At 37.9% G+C, this 11987-nt stretch overlaps 1 non-coding gene and 1 pseudogene across 1 annotated transcript; one reads left to right on the forward strand and one right to left on the reverse strand.

The window, feature by feature from the left end:
- Window positions 1-1613: 1613 nt before the first annotated feature.
- LOC140870175 (small nucleolar RNA R71) lies at window positions 1614-1720 on the reverse strand. Its single transcript, XR_012147149.1, has one exon. It is a non-coding gene; the product is annotated as a small nucleolar RNA R71 (small nucleolar RNA).
- A 273-nt stretch (window positions 1721-1993) lies between these two features.
- LOC140860534 (uncharacterized) lies at window positions 1994-6256 on the forward strand (annotated as a pseudogene).
- Window positions 6257-11987: the final 5731 nt, after the last annotated feature.

Here is an 11987-nt window from a genome sequence, read left to right on the forward strand (position 1 = left end):
AATGAAAGGACTCTGAGGGCGATATATATAGAATCTTTTCAGACGTTTTGAGGGTTGAAAAAATACGGCAAAGAAGGCGGAGGCGGCTCTGAATATTGAAGTTTTTTCTTCTCGTTGGGAGTTCTTCTTCTTTAATATTTCTAAAATTTTATGTTGAAAACTTTATTAGCTTGAATATTATTATGAGTTGTAGTAGCTAAACTTTATTTTGTTGGAATTTAGGGGATCCTAACCCCTTAACATGTTTTTGTGATTGAATCTTTGGACGAATTGATTGAGTTTTTATGCAAGTATTTGATTTTATCATGTTTTATTATTTGATGTTGAGGAGTAGTCAACTTTAATATAGATTCATAGATTGTGAATTGCTGTCGAGAGATAGATTCATGATTAGGACGAGTGATAAAATCCATGAACTTAAAATATGCATAGAGATATGATATTTAGTACATGTTGATAACCATAGACCACTAGTTGAAATTTGTAGGAATTCAATGAACGCAAAGCAATCAGTAATGATAAATAATTACAAAGATTTAATTGTTTCATTAACTTGAATTAGATTGGTATAAACTCGAGAGAGAGTGTCAATATTTCAGGAATTCTTGTCAAATTTATGAGTGTAAAAGTAATTTCAATCGTTTGAATTCAATTAGGGGGAAGGTGAACCGAGATTCGAACAAAATCTCCTCATATTATAATTTTCTGTGCTAAGCATTGCTGTGGTTTCTTTTATTTCATTTAAGTACTTTTAAATTGAATTATTTACTTTATAATTTTAGAATAATCAAAAATCAAATTTTCGTTACTTTGGGGTATAGAAATTAAATAATTGAATTATCGTGACGTAGTCCCTGAGGACGATACTCGTATTCAGTACACTTTTCTATAACTTGAGTCGTGCACTTGCGATAATTTTGAGCAGAAAAGAGATATAATTACATTGAATTTAAGTGCTAGTATTTGTTCGATCAAGTTTTTGGCGCCGTTGCCGGGGACTATTGATTACTTTAATTTGTTCTTATTTACTTTTATTTATTCCAATTTTAATTACTTTTTCCATCGATGAACTGCAGGTTCTTCTGCAGTGCATGCAACATCCATTTGAGTCGGAACTTATCCCTTTTGATCCTGAAATTGAAAGAGCCTTTCGCAGGAGAAGAAGACAACAACAAGAAAGAATGGCAGGACAAGCGCAAAGGATGCTGGATAATGGAGAAGATGAAAATAATGCACCGCCTATCTACAGATCCATGATGGATAGCGTGTTTCCATCCATCGAAAATTCCAGACCAAGCATAATCAGGCCAACCATAGCAGCAAATCAGTTTGAAATAAAGCCTGATATCATTCAAATGGTGCAAAACACAGTCCAGTTTGGTGGGATGACAATCGATGACCCATATGCTCACCTGATGAATTTTCTAGAAATCTGTGACACTTTTAAGATGCAGGGAGTTTCTGATGACGCTATTCATTTGTTTCTATTCCCTTTTTATTTAAGAGATAAAGCTAAAGCATGGTTAACAAATCTACCTGCAGGGTCCATCACTACTTGGGATGATCTAGCAAAGGCCTTCCTGGCTAAATACTTCCCACCGTCCAAATCAATGAAACTCAGAGCTGACATCACAACATTTACTCAAGGTGAACAAGAAACACTTTATGAAGCATGGGAGCACTACAAAGATCTACTGAAGAGATGCCCACATCACCAACTACCAGACGGTGGTACGAACTTTTTATTATGGTCTTCCTCACTCAAATCACACCATGTTAGATGCAGCTGCAGGTGGAAATCTGTTACGAAAATCACCAGAGGACGGATATGAGTTAATTGAGGAGATGACATCCAGTATCTATCATCCTCAATCAGAGAGGAATGCAGTCAGAAGATTCGCATGAATGCATCAAGTTGATGCATTAACTTCAGTAGCCGCTCAGCTAGAGGTCATGAATAAGAGGATAGAAGAGCTAACTAGGGCAGTCTGCGATGCGTATTCAAGAGGTGAGGTGTGAGAAATGTGGTGCTGAACACTTCACGAAAGATTGTCAAACTGGAAATCCATCATATCAACCAGATGGAGGAATGGTAAAACATGTAGGAAATCAGAATCGCCCCAGGAATGATCCATTCTCAAACACATATAATCCAGGGTGGAGACAGAATCCTAATTTTTCGTGGGGAGGACAGAATAATAGGCCATATGGGAATCAGAACCACGGAAGACAGCCTCAAGAAGAGAAGTCAAGCATGGAACAGATGATGCAGAAGTTCATATCATCCACTGAGACCCGAATGCAGAATCATGATGAATCAATTAAGAACTTGGCAAACCAAATAAGGCAGTTAGCTAAAGCGTTGTCCAGCAGAGAGCTAGGTACTTTACCAAGTGACACAGAAAAGAATCCAAAGGAGCAAGTCAGGACTGTCGAATTAAGGAGTGGGAAGAAAATCGAAGGTGAGAGACAAAGCGAGAAAGAGTCAGAAAACAGATATACCAGGGACAACTGTAGGTAAGTCCTCTAATTCTACACAACCACCCACATCACAGTCAAATATTGTTATTCCACCACCTTTTCCTGCAGCTCTCAAGAAGGCCAAACTAGATTCTCAGTTTGCCAAATTCCTAGAAATATTCAAGAAATTGAATATAAATATCCCTTTTGCTGATGCACTGATGCAAATGCCTAGTTACGCTAAATTCCTGAAGGAGATTCTCTCCAGCAAGAGAAAATTGGAGGAGCATGCAATGATTAGCCTAACAGAAAATTGTTCTGCGCTAGTTCAGAACAAGATTCCACAAAAGCAAAAAGATCTAGAGAGTTTTTCTATTCCTTGTGTTATTAATGAAGTGCAATTTCAAAAAGATTTGTGTGACTTAGGTGCGAGTATAAACTTAATGTCATATTCTGTTTTCAGGAAACTGAACTTGGGAGAGCCAAAATCCACTAGGATGTCATTGCAATTGGCGGACAGGTCTATAAAATATCCAAGAGGGATAATAGGAGATGTGCTGGTGAAAGTTGACAAATTCATCTTCCCGCTGGATTTTGTGGTGCTTGATATGGAAGAGGACTTGGACATGCCACTTATTTTGGGAAGACCTTTCCTGGCAACAAGAAAAACATTAATTGATGTCCAAAAGGGAGAGCTACATCTGAGAGTGGGAGAGGAGAAAATTTTCTTTGATGTTTTTAATGCACTGAAATTTTCATAAAATAATGAAGTGTGTTTTCAAATTGATGTGGACTCATTTCTATATGATTATGTGCAGGATACATTTCAGGAACCATTAGAAGCCGCACTCATATCTCCTCATCGTGATGACATAGTCAATGGGGATATAGAAGAGATGACAGCTTACTTGAATGATAACCAGTCATGGAGAAAAGGTGGAAAGCTCAGACTCGAAGATCTTGGTGACCGGAAGGATTTAGTCCTCCAGAAACGAAGCCTTGAAGAACCACCAACTTTGGAATTGAAAGTCATAAGAGTGTGTTTGCTTGGAAGGTCGCAGATATCAAAGGCATTAATCCATCTATCTGCATGCACAAGATATTAATGAAAGAGAACATCAACCCCATGGTCCAACCACAGAGGAGATTTTATCCCAAGATAAAGTGGTAAAGGCTAATAAAACTTCTGGATGCAGGTATCATTTATCCTATTTCTGATAGTGCATGGGTAAGTCCGGTTCAATGTGTACCAAAAAAAGGGGGAATAACTGTCATTAAAAATGAACAGAATGAGTTGATACCTACTAGGACAGTTACAGGGTGGCGTGTATGTATAGACTATAGAAAATTGAATGACGCAACCCGTAAAGACCATTTTCCCCTCCTCTTCATTGACCAAATGCTAGAAAGGCTTGTTGGGTATGAGTTTTATTGTTTTTTAGATGGGTATTCAGGATACAATCAAATTGCGATTGCACCTGAAGATCAGGATAAAACAACTTTCACTTGCCCATATGGTACGTTTGCCTATAGACACATGCCTTTTGGTCTTTGCAAGCTCCTGCGACTTTTCAGAGATGCATGACTGCTATATTTCATGATATGGTCGAAAATTTTCTAGAAATATTCATGGATGATTTTTCCATTTTTTGTCAGTCTTTTGATGCATGTCTGAATAATCTTAACACTGTTTTGATGAGATGTGAGGAAACAAACTTGGTACTCAACTGGGAAAAGTGTCACTTCATGGTGACCGAAGGTATTGTATTAGGACACCACATATCGGAGCAGGGAATCAAGGTGGACAGGGCCAAGGTGCAGGTAATTCAGAATCTACCTCCACTGACGACGATCAAGGGAGTCAAATGTTTTCTAGGCCACACCGGTTTTTATCGGCGGTTCATTAAAGATTTCTCAAAAATTGCAAAACTTTTGTCTTCATTATTAATTAAAGATACACCTTTTAATTTTGATTCCACTTGTTTGCAGGCGTTTGAATTTCTGAGAGAACGATTGGTAACTGCACAAGTGCTGACTTCACCAGATTGGGATCTTCCATTTGAGGTAATGTGTGATGCCAGTGACTCGGCTGTTGGAGCTGTACTTGGTCAGAGGATAGACAAGGTATTCCGTACTATTTACTATGCTAGCAAAACCCTGAATGAGGCTTAATTGAATTATGCTACCACTGAAAAGGAATTGCTGGCTATAGTTTTTGCACTGGACAAATTTCATTCATACCTTGTACTCTCAAAAATCATTATTTACACTGATCATTCTGCAATTAAACACCTTTTGGCTAAGAAAAACGCAAAACCTAGGTTGATTAGGTGGATTCTACTCTTACAAGAATTTGACTTAGAGATAAAGGATAAAAAAAGGAGTAGAAAATGTTGTTGCTGATCACCTATCTAGACTAGAATGCATTCTTGATTGTGCATAGAATGATACTGAGGACATAGATGATTGGTTTCTTGATGAAAAGTTATTTGCCATAGAACACTCACCGTGGTATGCTAATTTTGCAAATTACTTGGTCACGAGCACACTCCCACATAACTTGTCTTTTCATCAAAAGAAAAAGTTTCTATCTGATGTGAAGCATTATTTTTTGGAAGAACCTTTCTTGTTTAAAATATGTGCTGACTCTTTGATCCGGAGATATGTTGCGGAAGGAGAAATTAAAAGCATCCTCAGTCATTGTCATGACCGTGAGGTAGGTGGCCATGCTGGGCCCATAAAGACGGCAGCTAAGGTACTTGAATGTGGGTTTTATTGGCCCAATCTATTTAAAGATGCACATGCTTATGTCATTGAGTGTGATAGATGTCAGCGAACAGGTAATATCTCAAACCATCACGAAATGCCTTTAAATAACATTATTTAGTGTGAGATATTTTATGTGTTGGGAATCGACTTTATGGGGCCATTTCCAAACTCTTTTACAAAAAAATACATTTTGGTCGCCTTCGATTATGTTTCTAAATGGGTAGAGGCTGAAGCTTTTGCAACTAATGATGCACAGGTGGTACTAAAATTTTTGAAAAAAAAATATTTTTATCCGGTTTGTACACCCCGTGAAATTATTAGTGATGGTGGCACCCACTTTTGTAATAAGCTCTTTGAAACACTTTTGAAGAAATATGGTGTCAAGCACAAAGTTTCTACAGCTTATCATCCCCAAACGAGTGGCCAAGTATAAGTGTCCAATCGAGAAATTAAGAAAATTTTAGAAAAAAGTGTGAGTACTAATAGAAAGGATTGGGCACTTCGACTTTATGATGCATTATGGGTCTATAGGACTGCTTTCAAAACACCTATAGGCACCTCCCCTTATAGACTGTTGTTTGGAAAGACATGTCATTTGCCAGTTGAGTTAGAGCATAGAGCATATTGGGCTATCAAAACATTAAATTTTGAATTTGCTGCTGCAGGTGAGAAGAGATTGCTTGAGCTAAACCAGTTGGAGGAATTTCGAGATCAAGCATACGATATGGCGGTGTCATACAAAGAAAGGACCAAGAGAATACATGATAGACACATTCGTCATAGAGAATTTAAGGAAGGGGAAGCAGTTCTTCTGTTTAACTCCATATTGAGGCTTTTTCCTGGAAAATTGAAGTCGAGGTGGTCCGGCCCTTACAAAATCACTAAGGTGTATCCATCGGGGGCCATTGAAATGAAAGATGCAAGAAACGAGTCTTTCACGGTCAATGCTCAGAGGCTGAAACACTATGTAGGGGGTGATGTCGACTCAACGCCAATCATCACCACACTGACCACCGACCAAGACTAGTTGGGGAGGAGAACAGTCGAGCTCTAGACTCTAAATTGAGAACTACTCCTTACCTTGATTTTATTTTTCTTTTATTTTGCTTTGAACTTTTTATTTTTTTGTTCTTTTAAGTTTTTGGTTTTTTGAAAAAAAAAAGTTTCAAAAGGGGTTGCACTCGGTCTGCAAAATTTAGCAGACTGAGCACCCAAAAACGCCCAAACACACTATTTAGCTAAAACGGGGGTGCGCTCGGTCTGCTGAAAATTGCAGACCGAGCGCCCAAAACTCCCCCGTTCTCTGTTTTCTTAAAACTGGGGTGCACTCGATCTGCTGAAAAGTGCAGATCGAGCGCCCAAAACTCCCCTACCTTACTGTTTTCGTTAATCGGGTATGCGCTCGATCTGCTGAAATTAGCAAACCGAGCGCCTCGCACAGAATCAGATATTTAAAACACCCGATCCCCTTTCCCTTTTCTTAATTCTTTCTTTCCTTCTCTCAATCTAAACCCTAGCCGCCCCCTCTCCATCTGATTTCTCACTTTCCCTCTTCCATATTGCAGGTATCTACCATCTCCTTCCCAAGTTTCTCTAAGGATGGGTCCAAATAAAGCAAAGATTGCCACCTCACGTGCTTCTTCTTCATCATCCCAAATTATTGATGGCAAGTTCATATCCTTGGAGGCCAAAACACGATATGAAGCTGCGAGGATCAATCGGAATCCTATTCCACAGCGCGGCATCGATCTTTTCGAGAATCTCACGCTCGCCCTCGGCATCCCGAAGCGTGGATGGGCTGAGTTTTTTCGCACACCACAGGCAGACATTGTCCCGTTGGTACGGGAATTCTATGCTAATGCCCCGGAACGAACGGATAACAAAGCATTTGTTCGGGGTAAGTACGTCTCTTTCGACCCTGAAGTTATTAATGCTTTATTGAAAACCCCGGAGGTAGATGATAGTATATTCCAAGATTTCAAGGCTAATCCGGATTTTAATATCGTCTCTGCTGCGCTATATTATGATGGGAATGTGTGGAAGGATTCGGCGAGATTTATTTCTTTTAAAGAAAAATTTTTGACAATGGAATCGGCGTTGTGGTATGCGTTCCTAACACACCGGATGATGCCGTTGTCACACACACATGTCGTGGTGATGAGCCGATCTTTGTTGTTGTATGCTTTGCACAAAAAATGGCCAATAAATGTTGGCAAACTCATCAACAGAGAGTTATACAATTCCATCCGCTCACCGAACATTGGAATCTTCTTCCCGTCTATTGTCACCGCACTCTGTGTGCAAGCTGGAGTTAAAATCCGAGATGATGAAGAATGGCAGCATCCGATGAAAGATGTGGACCAGTCACTTGTGAGGACAAAGAGAAATTTCAGATTACAAGAGTTCACATCGCAGGGACAAGCAAGTTCCGGCGGTACCTCTTCGTGCCGCGTACCAAAACCAATGCCAAGTCGTCACCCTGCCACTGAGACGACAAATGAGTTGTATGCTTGGGCTCAATACCAGAATGAGTACCAGAAAGTTGATAGTGCCCACTCATAATCACAGACTTCTATGCTCTGAGCATTAATCTCTAATGCCAGATTGATCCTGCTGCCTATCCCACTCCGCCACCATATCCCCCTCCGTTCCATTTTGAATACACTGCTCTCCGAGCAAATTATCCTGATGATTTAGATGATGAATCTGACGGCGACGATGAGGACCAATAGTCAGGGGAGTTTTTGTTTTTTTTTATTGTGTTGTGTGTGTTTTGCATGTTTTAGTGTTGTTGTTTTGTTTCGTTTGTCTAGCATTGGGGACACTGCTAGATTTTAGTTTGGGGAGGGTGTTTTTTATGTTTTCATGTATTTTGTCTTTGTTTTATTGTTTGCATTTTGTCGTTATCTTTTGTTTTGTGTTGTGTTATGCATGCATTTTTGGATGAAATCATAAAAGCCAGTGATGAAAAAAAAATGTTTGTGTTTGGTAGCTGAAATCCACGAGCATCTTCTGAAAAAAATAATTTTTTTTACTGGTAGAACCAAGTAGATAAATAGATCTTTATATACTCTATGATGTATGCTCGAGTCTGAATTTGAAACGTGCAAACTTGGATAGAATTGAGGCATTGTTTGAATTTTTGGGCCTAGTTTCTCTTGAAGTAACTTCATCCTTAATTGCCCTGTTGAGCCTTCACAATGTTTATGAGTACATGAGGTACAAAATTCTGTAATCTGTTGACAATCATTGTTTACTGCTGATGATTGTTTATTTATGCACTGGTCGACATTTGTATGATTTGATTGTGAATTGAGACTTGTCTAGAACTAATTCGAACACTCTTCGAGGCGCAATACGAGAAATAACTGTGATTAGAAATGATTTAGGCAATCTTTTTGTGAATCTTTTGAGCCTTTCAAGCTACCCATCAATACATTCTATCTCTAGTACCTTCTTTGAGCTTTATTGAAATCGAATGACATGCGTGAAAACGTGTGATAAACTGTCATTCGTCTTTTGTTTCATAGTCCTACACTCACTACCGAAGAACATACTAAACACTATTTACCACCCTAAAGGGAGTAAGTTGAATATGAAAATGGTATATGCTCCAGAATTGTAATTGCAAAGTGAAATGGTGTGTTTGGAAATGCTGAAAAAAGAAAAAGAAAAAAAAATAAATAGTTGAAATGAAAAGAAAATTTTGCAAAAGAAGTGAAGTCAATGGATGGATAAAGTGAATTAGAAGGAGAAAGAAGAAGGAAATGAAAATGAACAGTTGGGTATAACTTATTCCCTTAATTGAATCGATATCCTTCGTTTGTAGCCATAAACCAGGCCTAACATTATAATCTTATTAAGACCTATTGACCGAGTCACAGTTGCCCAATATACTAGTGGAGAAGAGTTGTGAGAATTTAGCCTATGGATAGTTGATAGACACTTTTAATGAGTATGAATTGATGATCAAAACACGCACACACTGTAATTTTTTGAGTTAAACAAATGGTAAGTGTGTATCATTGAATTTCTCCCATCTTTGAGCTTATAATACCTGAAAAGTCCTCATGATCCTTGAATGTGTGAATTGAATTCGGAGGAAGGTACGTTGATACGTGAGTTACGAGATTTAGGAGTTTACAAGGTTTTCTAGTTTTTATTTTATTTTCAAAATGTTAGTATATTGATATGATTGGATTTGTAATCTTTTGGAAGAAATTCTGAGGCTTGGAAAGTTTGAGTTCATCCACCTTTGTCTTTGTGTCGTGTTTGTGTTTGCATTCTAGTTTGTCACCTATTTTGCTTGAGGGCAAGCAAAAGGTTAGTTTGGGGAGGTTGATAAGTGTCGTTTTTCTATGTTTTATTGTTCTTTTTCTTGATATTTTGCATTAGTTCCTTGTGGTCTTTTTAGTAATTTTTTTCAACTTTTGTTTGCATTTAGTGTAATGTTGTGTGTTTTGTTTACTCCTATTGATTAGTGGTTATTTTGGCAGGAAAAGGAAGAAAAAAATAATTTCAGGCTTTACAGGGGGGTGTGCTCGGTCTGCAAAAAAGAGCAGACCGAGCGCTGGCTTTAATGTTTCAGGCAGTGAGTGAAGATTATTTGAGCGCTCGGTCGGTGAAATTGTGCAGACCGAGTGCTGGCATCATTTAGACGAGCAGAAGGCTGAAGAGTATAGGGCGCTCGGTCGGTGAATTTTTGCAGACCGAGCGCCCGCCGTAATTTTTGGAAAACTTTGTTCCGGGTGTTTTAAAAGGAAAGGAATCTGAGGGCGATATATATAGAATATTTTCAGACGTTTTGAGGGTTGAAAAACACGGCAAAGAAGGCGGAGGCGGCTCTGAAGATTGAAGTTTCTTCTTCTCGTTGGGAGTTCTTCTTCTTTAATATTTCTGAAATTTTATGTTGAAAACTTTATTAGCTTGAATATTATTATGAGTTGTAGTAGCTAAACTTTATTTTTTTGGAATTTAGGAGATCCTAACCCCGTAACATGTTTTTGTGATTGAATCTTTGGACGAATTGATTGAGTTTTTATGCAAGTATTTGATTTTATCATGTTTTATTATTCTATGTTGAGGAGTAGCTAACTTTAATATAGATTCGTAGATTGTGAATTGCTGTCGAGAGATAGATTCATGATTAGGACGAGTGATAAAATCCATAGACTTAAAATATGCATAGAGATATGATATTTAGTACATGTTGATAACCATAGACCACCAGGTTGAAAGTTGTAGGAATTCAATGAACGCAAAGCAATCAGTAATGATAAATAATTAAAGAGATTTAATTGTTTCATTAACTTGAATTAGATTGGCAAAAACTCGAGAGAGAGTGTCAATATTTCAGGAATTATTGTCAAATTTATGAGTGTAAAAGTAATTTCAATCATCCGAATTCAATTAGGGGGAAGTTGAACCGAGATTCCAACAAATCTCCTCATATTATAATTTTATGTGCTAAGCATTGATGTGGTTTCTTTTATTTTCATTTAAGTACTTTTAAATTGAATTCTTTACTTTATAATTTTAGAATAATCAAAAATTAAATTTTCGTTACTTTGGGGTATATAAATTAAATAATTGAATTATCGTGACGTAGTCCCTGAGGACGATACTCGTTCCCAGTACACTTTTCTATAACTTGAGTCATGCACTTGCGATAATTTTGAGCAGAAAAGAGATATAATTACATTGAATTTAAGTGCTAGTATTTTTTCGACCACCAAGTCCTAAAGACAATACAGAATCATAGCCCCAAGGGGTTACATCCAATGCACCAACTTAAGAGGTTACGTGAAATACACTAACTCAAGAGTTTTCATCGAAAATACTACTCCAAGGGATTGCAGAAAAAGCATTCCCTCAAGAGATTGCGTAGAAGACAAAAATTGCTCACGCGTTCGGAAAACTATCCGTTGAAAATATTATGAGTGACAGTCCTAACGCATCCACCAAAATAAAAATTGCGGTCCAACACCCATATATAGGCAAAAGCAATAACCATCATTATACCCCACGGTCCAATTTTTGAAATAATGAAAATTCACTCACTATTATCGCTCGGTTCCGCTAGATAAACAAAAACATTAGTATCTCGGTTCACCCTTAACAAGATAATACATTATCTTGTAGTGGACACCCCACCATATATATATATTAAAAATATATATCTAATACACCATTACCACTATCAGTCAATGCAACTACTCGAGTAATAATATTTTTAAAATATTAGACAACAATTGTAAGAGCCAAAAAATCAAAATTTTCAAGATTTTATGCCAAGTTAGTACATGTATTGGAATAAAAATATAATAATTATTGCCAAAAATTCAAACAACAATATTTATAAATTATAATAAGAGAAGTCGTCGTACCACGGTTGTCATTGCGCCGCCATCTCGTCGCCGAAAACCATTTGGGGTTGCCACTCTTCCTTCTTCGCAGATCTGAATCGGCCGCCACCGCCGCTATATCTCCTGAAACTCATGCTGCCGCCTCTTTCTTCTCTGCTCGGTGCCATCGCTGCATCTCCCCTCTTGTGGGGACCTCGGGTGCTAATCTCATTTTAGGGTAAATTATACATTAAACATCATTAATGCAAATAAATTAAATCAAGCCCTAAATTTTTTTAAAAAAAAATATACGGACTCCGTGCACAGGTCCGTGCATTAATCTGCACGACCCAAACAGAAAATGCAAGATACATGGACCCCGTGCCTACCTCCGTGTCCGGGTCCGTGCCCAAG

This window comes from Henckelia pumila, chromosome 4 (genome assembly GCF_033568475.1).
Source record: "Henckelia pumila isolate YLH828 chromosome 4, ASM3356847v2, whole genome shotgun sequence".
Classification (NCBI taxonomy): Eukaryota; Viridiplantae; Streptophyta; class Magnoliopsida; order Lamiales; family Gesneriaceae; genus Henckelia; species Henckelia pumila.